The sequence below is a fragment of the Pipistrellus hanaki genome (genome assembly GCF_964339955.1).
Source record: "Pipistrellus hanaki genome assembly, chromosome: X".
Lineage (NCBI taxonomy): Eukaryota > Metazoa > Chordata > Mammalia > Chiroptera > Vespertilionidae > Pipistrellus > Pipistrellus hanaki.
Window position 1 is genome coordinate 102210143 of NC_140524.1, and position 18869 is coordinate 102229011.

The 18869-nt window shown below is 41.8% G+C and overlaps 1 protein-coding gene across 3 annotated transcripts in view; it reads left to right on the plus strand.

Moving 5' to 3' along the window:
- Window positions 1-18869, plus strand: part of MID1 (midline 1) — a 328347-nt gene that overhangs the window by 208478 nt on the left and 101000 nt on the right. The window lies entirely within an intron of this gene.

Here is an 18869-nt window from a genome sequence, read left to right on the forward strand (position 1 = left end):
CAGCAGCAACCACCCCATTGATTATGGGCAAGGTCTACACTGGGTTGTAGATTGAGATAGAAAATATCTACTCAGTACATATGTTCTCAACACGTTTGTGCCCAAGACATATTAGTTGACAAAATTAATATATAAATGGGTATGTTTATGCCTTATAATAAAGTCTTATTTCTAGGGTATAATAACTTTGCCATTTTCAAATGGTCATTTCCAAAAAACAAAGACTGCTACTGAATTTGGCATCATTGATCTAGAAGAAAATATCCTATAAGTCCATAAGTGAGATATGCCTTATCCCTTCAGCTTCATTCAGTCCTTTTTGGAAATCTTGATGAAAATCCTATGTGTCCAGTAGCTAGCAGAGTTCCTAGCCAATAATAGCATCTCAATATACATTAGATTTTGCCTAGTACTGTTTTGAGGATGAGTGTATGATAACTCTCCTCACTCCCCACAGAAAAGGTAGGTGTGTGTGTGTGTGTGTGTGTGTGTGTGCGCGCGCGTGAAAGAGAGAGAGAGAGAGAGAGAGAGAGAGAGAGAGAGAGAGAGAGAGAACGAGAGAGAACACGCAGGAGTCCTGGTCTTATTTTTTTCACATAGAGTGCAAGGCATTTGAATTTGGAAATGATCTTAGTGACATTTTCCAGTCTTCCATCCAATGCAGGAATTCTTTCTCCAATCATCTTCACTGAGGGGCAGGAGGCCTGGTGTAAGAACAGTGGCGTCTTTCAGTTGGGCAATGATTTGATTCAGTGCAGTGTTATGACTTGGTAACTCAAGGTGGCGCAGTATGAAGTTCTATGGGAAATTGGAACATGGAGCTCAAGTGAGGGCTGGGCTGATTGCGACCGCACTGGGAAAGGGAGGATATTTGGGAGACAGTTTTGACTCACCATTATGTTCCATCATGAAACTTAAAGAAATCCTAGCGCTTTTTTTTTTTTTCACCATGAATTTTATCCATGGCTTTAGTCTTTTCTCTTTCTTCTGCTTTTTTTAAAAAAATATATTTTTTATTTCAGAGAGTAAGGGAGAGATAGAAACATCAATAATGAAAGATAATCATTGATTGGCTGCCTCCTGCACACAGGGGGGAGGGGGAGGATTGAGCTCGCAACCTGGGCATGCGCCCTTGGACCCTTCAGTCTACGGGCTGACACTCTAGCACTGAGCCAAACTAGCCAGGGCACTGTTCAGTGAGTTTAAATATATACATAGAAGGAATTTGCAAGTTCTGTAATAATTTGTGTTAATAAACTTGATTGGCAGTACTGTATTAAAATTATTAATTTCTTTACATTTATTGAACATCAGGTAGAGGAATTTTTGTCAGTTTCCTTTAGGAAGCAAAGGTAACAAAAACCTCAGTTTACCTGAATTTTGCCAAAATAAATCTCTCTCTGTTAACCAGTTTCCTACATTATACTTTCCCAAGAGATTTCTGAAGTACAAGGAAGAAGGTGATGTTATGGATTAATGTAAACATTTATACTCATGGATACAAACATAATTCAACTCAGTCTTTTCAATCTCCTCTATTTATGGTTAAAGAAAAAAAAAAAAGATCTTTGTAATGAAGATCCCAAGGAGCAATGAAATTTGGAATTACCTAAGAACCTTTAAATTACATTCAATATGTGGTTTGTAGTTAAGCAAGTAAAGTGGACCCAAGCATTTTAGAAACATTTCGACAAGGATTAAAAAAAAAAAAAAGTTTTCTATTTGGGGTTCAGTTAACCAGAAAATTAAATTAATCAGAACTCTTCCATTTCCAGAGGATTTCAATTAATTGTGATTTGACTGTACTGTTGGTGTGATCTTAGTTTCCATGCAGAAATGAATTTCATATTCTGACGTGTTTCTTGGAAAGTACCTGTCTGTACATAGGAATACATGTGTACACTTGATAGAGATAGCGCTCACTCACTGGCAGAGGTGTTACTGTTTAAAGCAAGGGGAGTAGTGAATACTGTCACTATGTTTTGACTTCCAACTCCCTCTTTCAAGTACATCCTCCCTCCCCCCATTAAACCTGCCATTAGAATGAACAAGGGTTTTTCTAGAAACAGGGCAATGCTTTCTATTCTGTTTCTTAAAGCAGCGCACAGAAGGAAATACATCGTGGTAAAAATAACTTATAAGTGAAATTATAGTGTTTTGCTAAAGATAACAAGGAAGTGAGGAGCAAAAACCCCTCAAGTAGCAGAGAGGCCAGATGGTCGGTCTCTTTGTTGTTGTGGTTTTTGTTTTTGTTTTGTTTTTTGTTTTTTATTTTTAGTGTGGCCATTAAACGGGAAATTTTGCTTGATTAAGAAGACACTGGTCTTGATTTTCATTCAGCAGTTTTGAGGGTCTTTTTAGTGGAGATATATATATATATATATATATATATATATATATATATATATATATATATATATATATAACACAGCACACAGTTTTCATTTAGCCAATTGATCATTTGTGCCATTGTAAGCGAGATGGTACTGATGAGAATGTGAAGTTTTAATAATAAAGAAGTAAGTGGGTTCCCAAGTCTCAGCTATGAAAGAACTTGGAATCCGCACACTATCCTACAAACCCCGGTCATTACCATCTCCATCTTATTGTTGTAGCGTCTGGTGTTTTGTTTTGTTTTCTTTTGATAACCCAGAATGGAAGAAAGGCTGTGTACCACAGTGGCTAACTCGGGTTTTGTGAGATGCAGGGTAGACTCACAGGAGAAAATAGAGGTTTTGGAGTTCAACACTCCAGGGGGCTAATGTGCATAAAGGACCTGAGTTTAATCCTTGGAGCTGCCAGTCAGGATCAGGAGGAAGAAGCGTCCATGCAAAGAATTGCCTCTGGATGCTGCGGCTTGGAGCGGGAAGGGGGATCAGAGCACCCCGTTTGGACTGCGATGCTTTGGCAGTTGATGTTCCTGGTAGGTTGCCTGGCAGTGGCTCGGGCACAACAAAGCTCCCTTCTGGGAAGTCACCCTGCCATTGTATGGCACCCTTTGCCCGGCGCCCCAGGAGAGAGCAATTTCCCAACCTGAGTTCTAAGGAAGAAAATGAATAGAGTTGTGAAACAGAATATTTGCATCCGTTTACAAGAGTCACTTGGAGGAATCTGTAATGGGAAGAATAGATTTAGACAACTGGCAGAGCTGTTTGGAACCTTGCCCTGAGTCAGGTGTCTGTTGGTTTAAAGAGGGACAAGCTAAAGAAGCTGTGCAACAAGGGATACACCAGTCTGCATCATAAAGTGATAAGTCAGACATTAAGATATTTTTTCCATGCAATGCTTTCTTACATAATTGTGGCTCATCCTCCAATTAACATTTATATTCATATCAAAATAAATATATCTCTACTTTAATGAGAACGTTTAACCAACCACCTTGAAATCTCTCTGCTCTTAAAGCTAGGTATTTTCATAAGTAAATTTTTAACCCTAAATTGCATCTCAAGTCCTAACTCTTTTCATTTTCATCTTTACTTACATTTCAAAAGCCAGCTTCTTATATAATTTGATTCAGTGAAAGAATAAAATGTACAAGATGAAATTAACACTTATTAGCTTAAAATGAAGCTTATTTTAAGGCTCAAATAATCCCAAACAAACAAATAAGACACAAACCAAAACAATAAAAATGCTTAGAGTCATATCAGAGTTCTTAATTTCAAGGCAATGTCTTGAAATTAATATTAACATTTTAATGCTTCATGTTTTATAAATCACATTTATAATTTTTCTCAAAGATACAACAAACAAACGTATTTGGATAATGCAAGAAAAATCTCTGTGTTTATCCTGCCCTGAGTGTATTTTTAAAAAGATGTTAGAAGCTTTCATGGAATTTACAGGATTTATTTTCATATAGATTACAAATATATATTTCACATATTTTTTGCAGATTATCAATCCTCCATAGAAATATTTTGAATCTTGGGTGTTAGGCCAAGAAGTCTTTGAGTTGGGGATAACTCACTCTCCTAGAATTACTTGCTTTATAAACCCCTCTATACTTTCCATTCCATCCTAGGCTTTATTTGTTTCACCGGGGAGTAGCTAGCACCCACCACCCAGACTTTCCAAGCTCTTCTGTTGGCCTCTGCTGCAACTGCAACAGCAACTTCTCCCACAATTCTCTCCGTGGTCATTTCCCTTCTAGCCCCTTCTTTAAATGGCTCTAAAAATCATGATTCAGCAATTACTGCACCTTTATTTAGCTAGTGAATATATTTCTGTGGAGATACTTTTTGTTATTGTTGTCATTGTCATTAAGTCAACAATAGCTCTCTCAGGCAATGGGATCTTTTAGTTTTAATTCATCTTTGATCCTCCAGGCATGAAGCTTTGGCGGTACCTGTTCATTTCCCTCCCACACTGTTACCCCATTTCTTTCCTTCCTGAAATTTCTTCTCCTAAAGAAGCAAAAGCAAAACCAATGACTCTTGAAATGTCTCTCTTAATTTCCTTCGCACCCTCCCCTGTACCCTTAATTGCATGTCCATGGTTACTTTCAACTGTAGGTTAACATCCTGCCATCAAACACTCAGACATTCAGGGAATTCTAAGTACCACAGTTCCTGTTTTCTTTTTTGCCCACCATGGCTTTTCTTTATCAAATTTCATTGCTACAGTAAATAAAGAACTCACTGCTTTCCAATAATTCATCACTTTGTCTTTTCATGTAAGAAATAGTAAAAGTTGGATTTTTATGTCCTTAGAAAGGAGTCATTCCTTAAGCAAATCTGGAACTAAACATTTAAGAACTTGAAAAATCAATTACAACTCTTTGCCCAAATGCTGGAAAGTTTTATCCTGAAATCAACATGTTCTTTGCTTTGGCGGGGGAAGCCAAGTATCAAGAAAGCCTGCATGGATGTGGGTAGAAATATCTTCTTAGCTAAAGTAGGCCTATAGTCACCCCTCTACCTTCTATCATGTCATCCTTTTTATTTATTTCATTTTATGGGTGGTTCTTTGAAATTATGTTTTCTCACCCCTGTGCTGGTTTGTTTTATGTTTTCCTCATGAAAACCAAAGGGCAGGCCTTTGTCCTCATATACATCAGTGCATTGCTGGTGTCTAGAGCAGTGCCGGGCACACAGGAGGTACATGTTGAATGAAAGAATAACTAGAGAAATGACCTTCTCTATGGTTTTACTCTGAGTAGTTCTAAAATAAAAGTGATGCTTAGTTAAAGAAAGGCAAGTTAACATATATATAGGATTTCTGATGTCATAAAGGTAACAAACCTAGCTTACTCTTCCAAACGCTTAAAATGAGTTTAGGTTTTATTTGAAGAGTTGAAGTTGTGGACCAGATACAAGCTGATTTGAGACTAATAAGGGAGTTATTAAGGGCTCTGTTATTTGGGCAAAATCTATGTGTGGGGCCTACCTGCTCTCTGCTCATTTTCCCGGTTCATGGGTTCATTAGCTCATTGGCTGATGGTGGAGGATGGTGGGGATGAGGAGCATAGAGTACTTTCTTAGGCTTCTTTTACCTTTGTCTTCCATGGCTCAAGGGTAACTCGATGTCAGTAAACTGCCTCTACTGTAACTGCTAGAAAGCCCAGTGATGATGTGGTTTCTAGTGACTTCTATTGGCCAGATCTCCAGGAGGAGACAAGAGCTATCTATTGAGAAATAATTTTCTTGGATCTCTCAAGTTGCTGTACCTCTTATAATCTGAGGTGCTAATGAATGGCCTTTGCACCAGACTATCTTTTCAGGGATGTTTGTATAGTGAACATCCTTGGAAGATGGAGATAGAGTGTTTCCATCCTGGGTAGATAGAAGGCAGGTTTGTTTGTTGTGCATTATAATAAACATAGTGTCTCTCTCCAGGGCAAATGTCGGCAGGTTTATAAAAGTCATAACAAAAGAGTTGGGTATCCTAAGATTGAAGTTTCTCAGCTCTGATGCAAACCCCCTTGCATACGCAGCACGCACCTGGGATGCTCTGTGGGACTTGAGGGGACAGGGGCACTGATGTGAACTTGAAACACATGATGCTTACTGCACCCTAACTAAGAGTGTTCTTGGTCTCTGATGCACGGAACTCGCGTATCCTGCCAGCATCCATAAAACTGGTAGACTAATGAATAACTTGCAAGTAGGAAAAATCTCAAACCCTTCACTTGCTCCACTTCTGCCAGGGTCCCTTATTTCCTACAAAATAAAACATTCTAGTAAAGAATTCATATGGGACCAGGAACAGGGAACTGAAACTTCAAGCTCATGGTTGTATCCAATGGTAATGAATAAAGGTATGTTAAAGTCTAGGAAACAGATGCGATTGCCAATGTGAAGACATTTAATAAAGAGTAATTAATGTTAATTATAGGAATGCCAGTTTATTAATTTACTGTTCCTTCACATAAGACACTTCAGGAACATTATTGAATAAATAAATGGATTTATGTGCTTCCTGTTTCCAAAAGTGGTTTGAAGAAGTTCCAATAAAAATTAAAGATAATTACTGTATTCAAAGAAGAGTGGGAAGAGGTGGTTTGGAACTAGAAGGGAAGAAGGGTGTGAGATATCCAAGTTTGTCAGGCACTTAGTGTCAAACTTTGCCTCACTTAACTCTCAAAGGACCCTTTGAAATTGCTCGCATTGTCACATTTTACAGATAAGGGAACTATGCAGAGTATCTGTGAGTATAAGATATATTGAGTAGCTGGCTCCTATCTGCCTTTGCTAGGAAATGGCAGAGCCAGGATTTGAACTCAGGTTTATCTGGTTTCAAGGTACATGTTTCTTTGCACAACACCACACTGATGGTCTCACCCCAAAATTAGACCAATGCCAGTGGGGCAATTGAGCTCAAGACTTCACTCCAAGTTTTCTGACAGCACATCAAGGAGAAAGCTGGATGAGCCGAAACTGGTTTGGCTCAGCGGTAGAGCCTCGGTCTTCGGACTGAGGGGTCCCAGGTTCGATTCTGGTCAAGGGCATGTATATTGGTTGTGGGCACATCCCCAGTGGAGGGTGTGCAGGAGGCAGCTGGTCAATGTTTCTCTCTTATCAACGTTTCTAGCTCTCTATCTCTCTCCCTTCCTCTCTGTAAGAAAAATCAATAAAATATATTTTTTTAAAGAGAGAGAGAGAGAGAGAGAGAGAGAGAGAGAGAGAGAGAGAGAGAAAGCTGGATGAGATACACCATCTAGCCCTAGCTGGCTTGGCTCAGTGGATAGAGCATCAGCCTGTGGACTGGAGGGTCTCAGGTTTGATTGCTGGTCAAAAGCACATGCCTGGGTTGCGGGTTGATCCCCAGCGGGGATAGCAGGAGGCAATCAATCAATGATTATTTCTCATCATTGATGTTTCTCTCTCTCTCTGCCTTTCCCTTCCTCTCTGAAATCAATAAATATATACATACTTTACAAAATAAAAAAGTGCACCATCTAAAAGAAGAAAGCTCAGTTCATCTCTCACCTCACAAAGAAGGGAAGGACGGGAAAGAGTGAAAAGAATAGTAGCAGAACATAGAGAAGAAAAACCCTGCCATTTCAGATGCAATGCAAGATAGAATATATTATTTACTTTTCTGAACCCCATTAGCTAGAGACTGCAGTCATAATAATAATCATAATTCTCATCATGTGATAAACTATAGGAGGTCTGACAACCTTATTAAATGCCTTGTCATGCTAACAGCTTTAGCAGAATTTGCAAAGTAAGGAAAGTAGACGATACAAACCTGACTTAACAAACCCAGTCTGCTGTATTCATGTTAGCTAATTCGTTGTGGTGATTGTTTCTCAACACAGAACCCATCACACAGCTTCTCGGAGAGTTCCAGAGAGCTCTATTTTAAGGTTTTATTGAAAGTGTAAGTCAGAGTCTGGAATTTTTTTTCTTCTTGTAAAAAGTTCAGTATCCTTAGTAATAGACACTAAGTTAGCTCAGATATTTAATTTAAAACAACAACAACACCCAGTATCTATTTTAGATGGGGCAAAACATAGATCTGGCAATTTCAAGAAGAGTCCCTTGATGTGATTTGAAAGTAGTTCTAATTTTATGATGCTTTAGCTTATGTGTGTATTTTCATGATAATCTATCTCACTGCCCCACACAGAGATTTCTTACCGCCTGGCAAACAAATTCATCCATCAGTGTTTAAAGCTGTTCAAAGTACTTTTGCTCGAATTTCTTCCAAGAAGCTCCTGCCTTTGTTCTGTCGGAACACGCAGTTCTGACTCTGTTCTCAATATCCTGTTTGGGTTTGTCAGCGCGGTTGTCCTTTTCATTGCCGTGTTCCCATCATTCCCCCTCTCTCATGTGGCGCACTACAATAACAGTTCAGAACAAAAGAGTCACTCCTCTTTCTGTTGCCTTAAGAAAAGGCTTCACCCACCCCCACCACCCCCTCTGCAGTGCTTCAGCGATCATGGGAAATGTTTAAAGCATGTTCTTCATCATAGTTAACTAGGAGTTGTGAATAAATGTTACTTTTCTTTATTTTCCAAGATTGCAGCGTAGCTTCAAGGTATTGTGTGTGAGTAACTTATTATAGAAATTGAGAGGAAAAGTGATTTCCTTTGAGAAAAGGGACTATCATACTTGAGAGAATGTTCCAATCGGTTCATACAATAGGAATCAGTTACTCGGTAACATTGTCATTACCTCAGTGAGTCATGCATGGGACTGGATTGGTTGTTCCTGTCATTGAACTTAAGCTTTCCAGTGTTCAGAGAACAACTGTGAAATGCCACATGGGCCAACATCGGCAACTGTTTATTGATGCATTTTTCTCCTGCCGGAGAAGTGGGAAGGGGAGAGTGTGCGCTTTCTCTGCCTTCTAGAAAAGTCTTTTATAAAATAAGTAAGAAATTTTCCCCAAGTGGCCAGTGTTTGTTTGTTTGTTTGTTTGTTTGTTTGTTTTTTCCCGGGTAGAATCTACTTCTGGCAAAAACCTAGCTTAACTGTTCTGTCTTTCAGAGATGTCTTATGTGATTTGGCTCATAGCCATGCAACCCTTTTTCGATGTGAGTGGTGGGCTTTTGCTTTTTAATACAGAAGTTATTTACAGGTTTCTGGGTTTGCACCGAGGAAGAAAAATGAATCTAATGCGGGAGTTCTGTGAAGAATGCATTCTATCAAGTCCCAAGTAATTATGAAAAGGTGCTTTTGTATATGTATGTGTGTGGGGGGTGTACATACATACACATGCATATTTTTTTAAAATATATTTTTATTGATTTTTTACATAGAGGAAGAGAGAGGGATAGAGAGTTAGAAACATCCATGAGAGAGAGTCATCGATCAGCTGCCTCTTGCACACCCCCTATTGGGGATGTGCCCGCAACCAAGGTACATGCCCTTGACCGGAATCGAACCCAGGACCTCTCAGTCCGCAGGCCGACGCTCTATCCACTAAGCCAAACCGGTTTCGGCGTACAGATGCATATTTATGTAGGCGCAAAAACGGATTCCATTGTAGACACATGTAGGATTTTATGCAGGCAGAGAAATACATAGAGCTGCCTATCAAACTTGCAAGACACTAGGAAAAGCATTCAGGGAGCAGTGTTAAAGCGCTTTTTGCCTGAGGGTGGGGTCTTAGGGACCAGTGACTTCCATTTCTGCCACCGCCATGCTGTGGAGCCGCTCTCCAGGGGGCTCGCTTTAGACTTGTGTCAGGAGGCTGGATGTGACAGGTTCCTATGCTCTTCCTTCTCCTTCCGGTCTGCTGCCACTGCCTTAGATCCCAGGCTTGCCTGACACCCGGGACAGCATAGACCGGGGAGTCATTAGTCACTTTCAATACAGGATAAAATAGGTGCCATTTGCCTTTAAAACTGGACGCTTTGTTTCTTAACACAAGCTGTAAAAGATATGAAATGCCGGAGCCCCTCTGACAGTGGAAAATTTCCTGGGAAGGTCGTCAGATTATGCTCCTGAGAAGATTATACACTTTGTTGTTTAGCATTTTCTTTTGTTGTTGAGGGGTGGAGTGAATGTTTGTTTCCTGCTGTTTCAACTGGAGATGTTCAGGCTACTTTTCCCACTATGAGGCCGCATGTCTGAGAAATGGTGACATTTTAATGTTGTTTTAAGCAAAGCGATGCTTTTAAATCTGTTGATCAAAAGTTCTTTCAAATTCTGTTTGATCACATAAGTGTGTCTCCTCCGTGGAGAGTGGGCCTTCTCCGGGAAGTCATCTGTCTGGGAAATTGGGCAATCCTTCTGTGTATTGTTAGAAGACAAATGACATTATGATTTGTACAGACATAAGCCAAGAAAATAGATGTTTGCATGTTGATGTCCAAACATGGGAAGCATGCTTCGGTTTACCAGGAGGTGTTGCAATGGCGTGAAAAGTAGGCGTTGCGATTTGCAAGCTGTGCAACACGAGGAAGTAGCTCTCGCCTCCCGTTTGCTCTTTATCCAGAATGCTCCGGAGACACCTTTGGTGGAGTCCAGATGTCTGGTGTAGAAATGGGTGCCTGCAGGTTTGCAGTCAGTGTGTTTGGCTTCGTTTTTTTCACTTTCCTGATGATTTACTTTAGTTGCGGTTTCTTGTCTTGCGTCGTGATAAGCAACATCCTTGAAGAGCTGCAGAGCAGGGCTTTTTTTTTTTTTTTTTTTTTTTTTTTTGCTTTTAGGGAGACTATTTCCTCTTCTTCCTTTAGACAACCAATTGTTACAAGGTTACTTTCCATTCTCAATTCAGTTCACTCTTTCCTGCATTCTGGAGACTGAAATTTGGGACACTCATCACAGATTTGCTGTGTGTGTTTTGCATATGTATTATATGCATATGTACACATACAGTAAGTATGTATGATGTGATATGTGCACACACAATATATATATATATATATATATATATATATGTATGCGATGCAAAACTTGTGGGTATACATATGTACATATTTCATACACACACATTTTCTATTGTATATCAGGGTGGTACATTGCGATTTATATCTCTGTTTTTGGAGGAAAAATTAACTGCTTTATTGTGTCTGTACAAAGATCATTCTTCCTGATGTAACATTCTTAAAAACTTCTTTCAGATACTGTGTTTTAATTCATAAGCTAGAACATAATGAGCATATTACAAAAAATAACAAACCAGCATCCAGACATGATGTGATCCTGTGCTCAGGAGGGCACAGAAAGTACCACAGTGCAGGGAGGCGTGCACCCATCGCTGACCCCGGAGCTGGGCGGGGCTGCTGCTGCTGGCAGCGTGGAGAGCTGGCGCCCAGGCTCAGCTGTGGGACACGGACCCGCTGCTGGTCCCTGTGAGCAGAAAGGTTTATGGATCCCCGTGCCAAGTTGTCATTTTTTGGGAGACAGGAGCGTGCTGCCCTGGCCTGAGCTGTCTTTTCATTTGGTCTCAGTTGAACACTCGGTGGGCGAGGACATACGGAAGCCACAGCGGGGTCCGTGGAAAAGGCGCTTGGAAAGCAAGAGGGAGTTTTGATTCTTCAGCTCAGCAGCCCTGGCTGGGTGGATGAGGTGGAGCTGGCCTTCCTGGAATTGTCACGTCGATTTTCCTGTTGTGTTTCACTGTTGACGCTCTCACAGACACACAGAACAGCTCCAGCACTGCCTGCCACCCACCGTCTGGTCTGGTGGCCTGTCTGTCATTTCGTGGGTCCCCGTCCTCTCTGCCTACGGCGATGTTTCTTCAAAGAGAACTAGGGCGCAGTCCATTGGTGGGTATTCAAGGCAATCTGTTTGTAAGAATCGGGAGAGATGCTAAGAGAACTCTTAAGGACAAATGTGCTGCTTCCTGTTTCTAACCTGTTTATCAGACTCTCGGTAGAATAAATTGCATTTCTGTGACTATTATGGGGGTTTTCTTCACTCTGAAGACAGTGGGATCAGTCAGTTGTTCTGGAGAAATCAGGATTGCTCTGTTGCATTGTCATGTGTGTCTTTGCTTGTGTGCTTGTGTAAATGAACTCCAGAAGGTGGATTTAAGCCTCTGTTAAGTAAACTTGGGAGACTAGGTTTCAATTTAAATAACCAGGCAGTGTGACCTAGCTCCCATTTCGCCTTAATTTTTATCATTAAAGCCTTCATATCCCTAAAGACATCTGCCATGCTTTCAAATGATTCTTTTCGGGACTGTTCATTCATTATTAATCAGGTTGCATGGTCAAGAGAGTATGTGCTTATTTTAAAGAATGTCCTAGAGATCCAATTACTAAGAAATGATCGTGTTATAGACAGATGTGGAAGTACAAAACAGGGTTTGTGAACGGTTAATTCAATTTGCATGAATTCCACCAGGTGGATGTTTAGTGAAATTAAAAGCCTTCCGTGGTTCTCACTTCAAGTATCAGGTAAAACATTTTAACTTTAACACTATTTATAATAAAGATGAAATGACAGGTATCCAAATTATCTGTTGTCCTAATTAATTATTTTAAAACAAGACTAGTGCCTCAGTGCTTATCGGCTTGTCACTTTTCTTTTCAATCAGTCCCTCTGGTGCCCTAAAATTTGGCTGGCAGAAATTCTTAGTCATTCGTCACTGATGAAGTGAACAAGTTTGAGTGTGTTGACAGTTGGAGGTTAACCACAATGATATTTCAGAGGCATTACCTAGTGAATGTTATAGGGTCACTCTTTTTTTTCACTTGTTCCTACTCAGTGTATATTATTTATACTGTTGCTTTAAGAGCCTCTGCATTTTTATTGCTCTCTGCTGTAATCTGGGGTGGAATATAGCCTATGTTGTGACATCAATTTCCAGTCTTTTAGAATGCCATTAAATTCAATTGGAGCTCCCTCTTCCCTCTTTCCTCCTCTTCACGGCCCTGTTTTATTGTGATTTACTGACTCACCTGTGTCTCAGATCAGCCAGGGTACTAATCAGTAAAATAGCATTTGGGTAGAGTGTTTATTCTGTGGTTTTTATAACTCAAAGTTAAATCCTAAGCCATGATGGAGTATGGAGCCATTGAGTGCTTATGCTATTTAAAATACTCTGTTTGTAGTGAATTCATCGTAGATGTAGCATCCAGTTTTTATTGAGTTTCTGTCAGACCATGTTTTGTGATGAGAGATTATGTTGATGTGAGATGAAATCAAGTCCCTTCTGAGTTTAGTCCCTGTTGCACACCCTGCCTCACACACTGGAGTTAATTCCAGTGTTTCACGGTTCTGAAGTTGTGAGTCTGAAATGATGTTTCTGCTGATCTAAGATAAAGACATCATTCCACAGCCCTTAAAAAAAATACTCCACCTGTGGTTCTATAATAGGCATAATCTCATCGTGAAAATCCAGATGGCAGTGAGTCAACTAAATCTTAATTACCCGTGAGAAGGAAGGGGATAGGAAATTGACTTGACTGTGTTTCTGAAATTTAGGGCTCATAGAGATTAAATTTATTCATAGCATTTCTGGTGCTGTCTCTTTTTCATGGCACTTGGAGTTTCCCTTTCCGAACCATGTTTCTGTGGCTAGGTGTAGCTTTGTGCAGTTTGAGTGTTTCACCTCAGTTAGGTTTTGGTAAATTTAACATCAAGCTTAGTTTCCATTCCCCAGAGGGTGTTTGGAAAAAAAAACAGGAGGAAGTACCATGGGAATCATACCGGCAGTGGCTAAGAGGCTCCTGGTATTAACAATTGATCACAGGCCACCCGGTGCTGGTATCCACGTTTATTCCGTGGCCTAGAGACTAATTAACTTCCCTTTCAGAACTGTACAAAGTGGGGGACTGAAAGTAAAATTATTGGTGGCCAGAATGCATGATTTTTTTCATATACTCCAATTTATAAAAATTATTATTTTAATAGATTTTTATTTATTTCAAAGGGGAAAGGAGAGAGAGATAGAAACATCAATGATGAGAATCATTGATTGGCTGCCTTTTGCAGGCCCCCTACTGGGGATCAAGCCTGCAACCCAGGCATGGAATCAAACAGTGATCTTCTGGTTTATAGGTTGACAGTCAACCACTGAGCCACTATCAGCCAGACAGAAAAATTATTCTTTTTCATGACCTATGCAGACGTGACATAGAATGCATGTAGGGAAACATTGAGAAATAGGTATACCTTATGATTAAAATAACAGTGCCTCCATTAGGACAAATTTGGAATGAAAAAGCTCATGGACATGCTGACTGTCGAGTATCTCCTTATTTTAGTAGGCAATTATACTCATAGAATGCTCTTGGTATGGAGACCCCTAATTCTTCATCACTCCTTAAATATAGGGGTGAATTAATTTTCCATTTTAAATAAGTGCTTTCCTCAGAAGTGTTTAATCTGTAAGAGTTTTCTTGAAAAGGTGTCTGGCATTCAGTGTCCCAGGACGCAGGGCTTACCTTGGGGATGTGATGGGAGTGAGCGGTGGAGGAAACTGAAGGGAACCTCTGTGACAGTCACCCAGGACACGCAAGCCAGTAACAGCCGAGCTGTAGGTCATTCTAGATCGTCTGATCACCCCTCCAGCTCTCTCCTTTCCCTCACTGTTCTGTGCCCTGCTCTAGACTACAAGCCTTGGACAACAGAAGTGTGACTGTGAATTGTTGCCATTCCCAGTTTGCTGCAAGGGGTTCCCACGATTACCCACATCCTCCCCTGAATGAGGACCAATCAGCTCATTGAGAAAAATGTTGGTCTCTAGAATTTCCTGACAATGATACGCAAGTGTGATTTCCTTCCATTGTAGTGACAGTTAAGAAGTCCTCTCTCTCATTTTCTCTACCTCCCCCAACCCCCTCACTCACTCACTCTTGGCTTGGAAATTAAATTATGGTAGTTCAGAAAAGAAAATATAACATTTTCTACAAAATCTACCCACACCAACCTCTATTTTCTTGGCGAACCATGTTCATCTTCTAAAACCACTTCACATGTTGCCTCCTTCAGGAATCTTTCCCATCTTCTTCTCCCCCAGTCTCTGGCCTGTGCCTTTTGTGATGTTACATAACAATTTGTTCATATTTTCCCTCCCCTAGATCACCAAGGCAGGGGTCAGGTTTTACTGCTCCTTGTCCTAGGACCAGTCACCTAGGGGGACTTCCATATTTTGTGAAAGAATGAATGGCATTGTCATTTCTCAAAATATATATATATTTTAAAGGAAACTAGAAAATAAACCATGCTATTTTTTTTAAAATGGAGGGTGGGGGGGGTGGAATGTATACTTACTGGTAACATGTTATTGAATAATTTAACCAAAATGCCTTGTCTGCCATGGTAAAATCTGAATAAAAGTAGAAAAAGATGGCATCCACTCTAATGTCAAATAAGAAAAAATCCCCTTCCGTTTGGCAGCCTATAGGCAAAAGATTCAGAACATTGGCTGAACCTCACTTTGCATCTAGATATTTTGTCATCACTTAATACATTCAACCGGCATTTACAGTGTAGACACTTGCCCAGAGCACCATGCCAAGTGCGATAGCAATAAAAGAACAAGATCCAGTTTGGAGCAGCTGTTAGTAAATGCTTCCTACATGAATTGCCCCATAGCAATCAACTCACATCATTTCCACTGATGTCAGGGGGAAGTCCCATTGCACATCATTTCCTGATAGCGCTTGAAACTTGTACGTTCTTGTCGAAGTCTTACTCCACCAGGCTTGCCATTGCTGCACTCACGGCATTTTAGTCGTACCTCTCTGAGATGGATTTTCATTTCTATTTTGGCTGGCTGGCCATGTCTCTCTCTTCTAACACCTGGGCCAACCCAGCTTGCTACCTGGTTTTAGAAACACGAATTTGCTGGACAGCCACAGTCAGTCATTCACGTATTGTACGGGACTCCTTTTGCACTCCACAAGGATAGTTGAGCAGTTGTAATGGGGACTGTATGGCTTGCGATGCCAACAATATTTACTTTTTTGCCCTTTATAGGAAAAGTTTGCTGCCCTCTCTTCTAATATATTGAGAGAGCCTTAAAGGCGGCGGATTATGTTTTTCTTCTTTGGGTTTTAATTCTAACTTCAGTACGGTTATTAATTCAATCAATGAATGTTTGAGTCCTACTATGTGCAAGGCATTGTTCCAGACACTGGTGGGACATCCCTCAAAGGGCAAAGCAAGGCCTGTGCTCTCGGAGAGTTTATGCTCTAGTGCACATGTGTCAAACACAAGGCCCGCGGGCCAAATCCAGCCCGCCAGGCCTTGCAATGTGGCCCGCACCGCGCTGTCATCACTGCACTCCGCTGTCAGTTTATGACATTGTCAGTTTATGACTGTTCAGTAAACCATTCGGCCCGCGATTTAGGCTGGATTTTAGATTTTGGCCCCTTCTCTGATTGAGTTCGACACCCCTACTCTAGTGGAGCCGCAGCGGGGAGAGATGGTGCAGTGAACAAACCGATACATCTGTCAGTGATCGATGTTCTGGAGGAAAACAAACAGATGGGGGAAGGCTTGCCACAGCGGTGGGTGGTGGCTGTGGTGGCAGCAGGGGAATTGGCTTTATGTGGGTTCACAGAGAAGGTGACATTGGGGCCGAGAGTCACGTGCATTCCAAGACCTTGCGAGGGGGAGACAGGACGTGCTTGGCATGTTTCAGGAATCGCAGGAGGCATGTGCCCAGAGCAGAACAAGGGATGGAGTGGGAGGAAATGAGGTCACTGTCTGAGGCTGTGTTTTCTGGGGCTGCTTTTCTTCTGCTCCTCTTCTCTCGGAGGGAGATGGGAAGCCCCTGGGGGCGGGGGCACAGAGGAGAGGCATCCCTGGTCCTGTTAGAACAGGACTGCTGGCTTCTGAGTACAGGATGGGCTATGGAGGGCAGGCAAGAGCGAGAGAAGCCAGGGGACCGTTTAGAAAGGTATTGTGATGGTCCGGGTAGGAGGTGGTGTTGGCTTGGCCCATGGTCGTGGAGGTGGGAGGACAACGATGCCAGATCTGGCTTCTCGAGCCAGCTCTGCGCCTGGCACTCGGTATTATTTAGTGGAATAAAATGGCAGCATTTCCTTCGGGGTCAGCAGTGGCATCACCTCCAGGAATTCTGACGGTGCCACTCCAGGAGGAAGCCTGGACCTTCTTAAAAGCCCTATGGCCACAGCTCTCGGTGTTCTCCTTGTTTCCCCTGAGAACAAAGCTGGCTGAAAGGGCTACATTTCTGCCTTCATTTACATGCGTGTGATGGGATGAGAGAAGAAATTAGAGATAATTCTATTTTCCGTGATTAACCAAAATAGTGATTAGTAGGTAAAACCTTTCAATCTCTTCCAAGCCACCTGTAGGAAGGGCTGGCTGGGACCGGGCAGGAGCGCGGGGTTTCTCACAGCAGCCGCCTGGCTTCCATGGCAGAAAGACAAGCGCGCGTTAATATTTCAAACGCATTTGTTCTCTCCCGTGTAGTTAATTAATATTAGCGAGCAGCTAAAGGGTTTTTTTTTTTTTTTTAGATACCAAGCTTCTGTGAAGCCAGCAGCTCTTTAATTTTTAACAAGCTCGGCACATACTCTGCACTCTTAATGAGCAGTTAGCATTCGGCTGGTAGCAAGATGAGCATTAGTTTAATCAACACACCACATGGCGGTTCTGAGGGATGCGATTTCAGAAAGGGTCAGGGTTTGGGAGGAACGGAGAGTTTTGTAAATAAATGGGGGTGTGAATACAAAAAGGCCTACTGGCAGCATCACTGAGCAGAGCTGTGGATGGGAAGCCGTCCCATAAATCAGCCCGAGAAGGCCCCCCCCCCAGAGGGTGATTTGAACTTGAGTCCCCGGGTGAACCGCTGAGGGCTGCCTCTGACGGGCCGGGCGCTGCTTGCAGACCTCTGCTAATGGCCTTGAAAGGGAGAAGGTTCAAAGAGGCTTGGTTCCCAGGCCTGCTAATGAGCTGGAGGCCTCTTCCCCTAATGAACCGGGTTCTGTGGGATCCTCCCCCGCCCCTTTATGAAGGGAAGGCAGCCCAGAGTTCACAAAAGCATCACGTCTTCGTGGCAAGGAGAACGTGCAGCTGGGCCACCCGGGGGCGGCCCGGAGGGGGCCACAGAGCTGGCGGAGGTCGTGCCGGGCCAGCAGGCTCTGATGGGCATTTGTAGGCCGGGGGGCTGTGCCGGGTCCCCTCACAGCCTGGGAGCCTCTTTGGAGTAATGTTACTATCTTCGGCTACTTCCTAAACTGTGATCATTACCACTGTTATAACTTAGCAAATGAATATTGTAGCCACTAAAACCCTCGTTCTGATGAATCACTTTGTTATTAGTCATTGGTAGCCAAGCTGACCGCAGCCACTCAAACGGCCCTTAGATATTTTTCTCTGCCCACCCGCGTCCCGTTGCCGGGATTCAACAGTACAATTATTCAGAAGCGTAACAAACACATGCCCAAACATCCCTCGATCACAGTCATCTTTGTGGAAGTCAATGTTTTTCCCCCCAGGAATACAGTTTGAAAGCTGACATCTCCGATTGAAGCATTATTTCTGCTGAAATCGTGCATTTGATTTCATGCACACTGCCGGCCCATTCCCACAATAAGTGCCTTTCTCAGCGCCGTTTGGTATTACAGAGTTCTTAAAAACACATACACATGATCATGTAAGTTCACAAACCCAAAGTTATGAAAGACTCTATAGTTCATTAATTAATGTTTCTACATTTTAATTTTCAGCGGAAGGTAAAACTTGGCTGTGACACAGAAAGATTATTGTGATGAGATACGAATTATGAAAATTACGGCTTCAATCACTTGCCAATTTGGAGTAAGACCTTTTAAAGAACAAAATTGCCCATTGCTCCCCTCAACCCTCGCATCCCACAGCTAGCAAAAATATATTACTATTTTCAGTGACTGAAACTTTGAGAAATGTTAGCTGGTATGCTGGCTTTGGGTTTGTCCCCTTCCTATTTCCCCAGTGAACAGAAAGAGTTTTAGAATGTACACAGATTTACTCTCCCATGAACTGTTTGGAATTATGAGATGCATT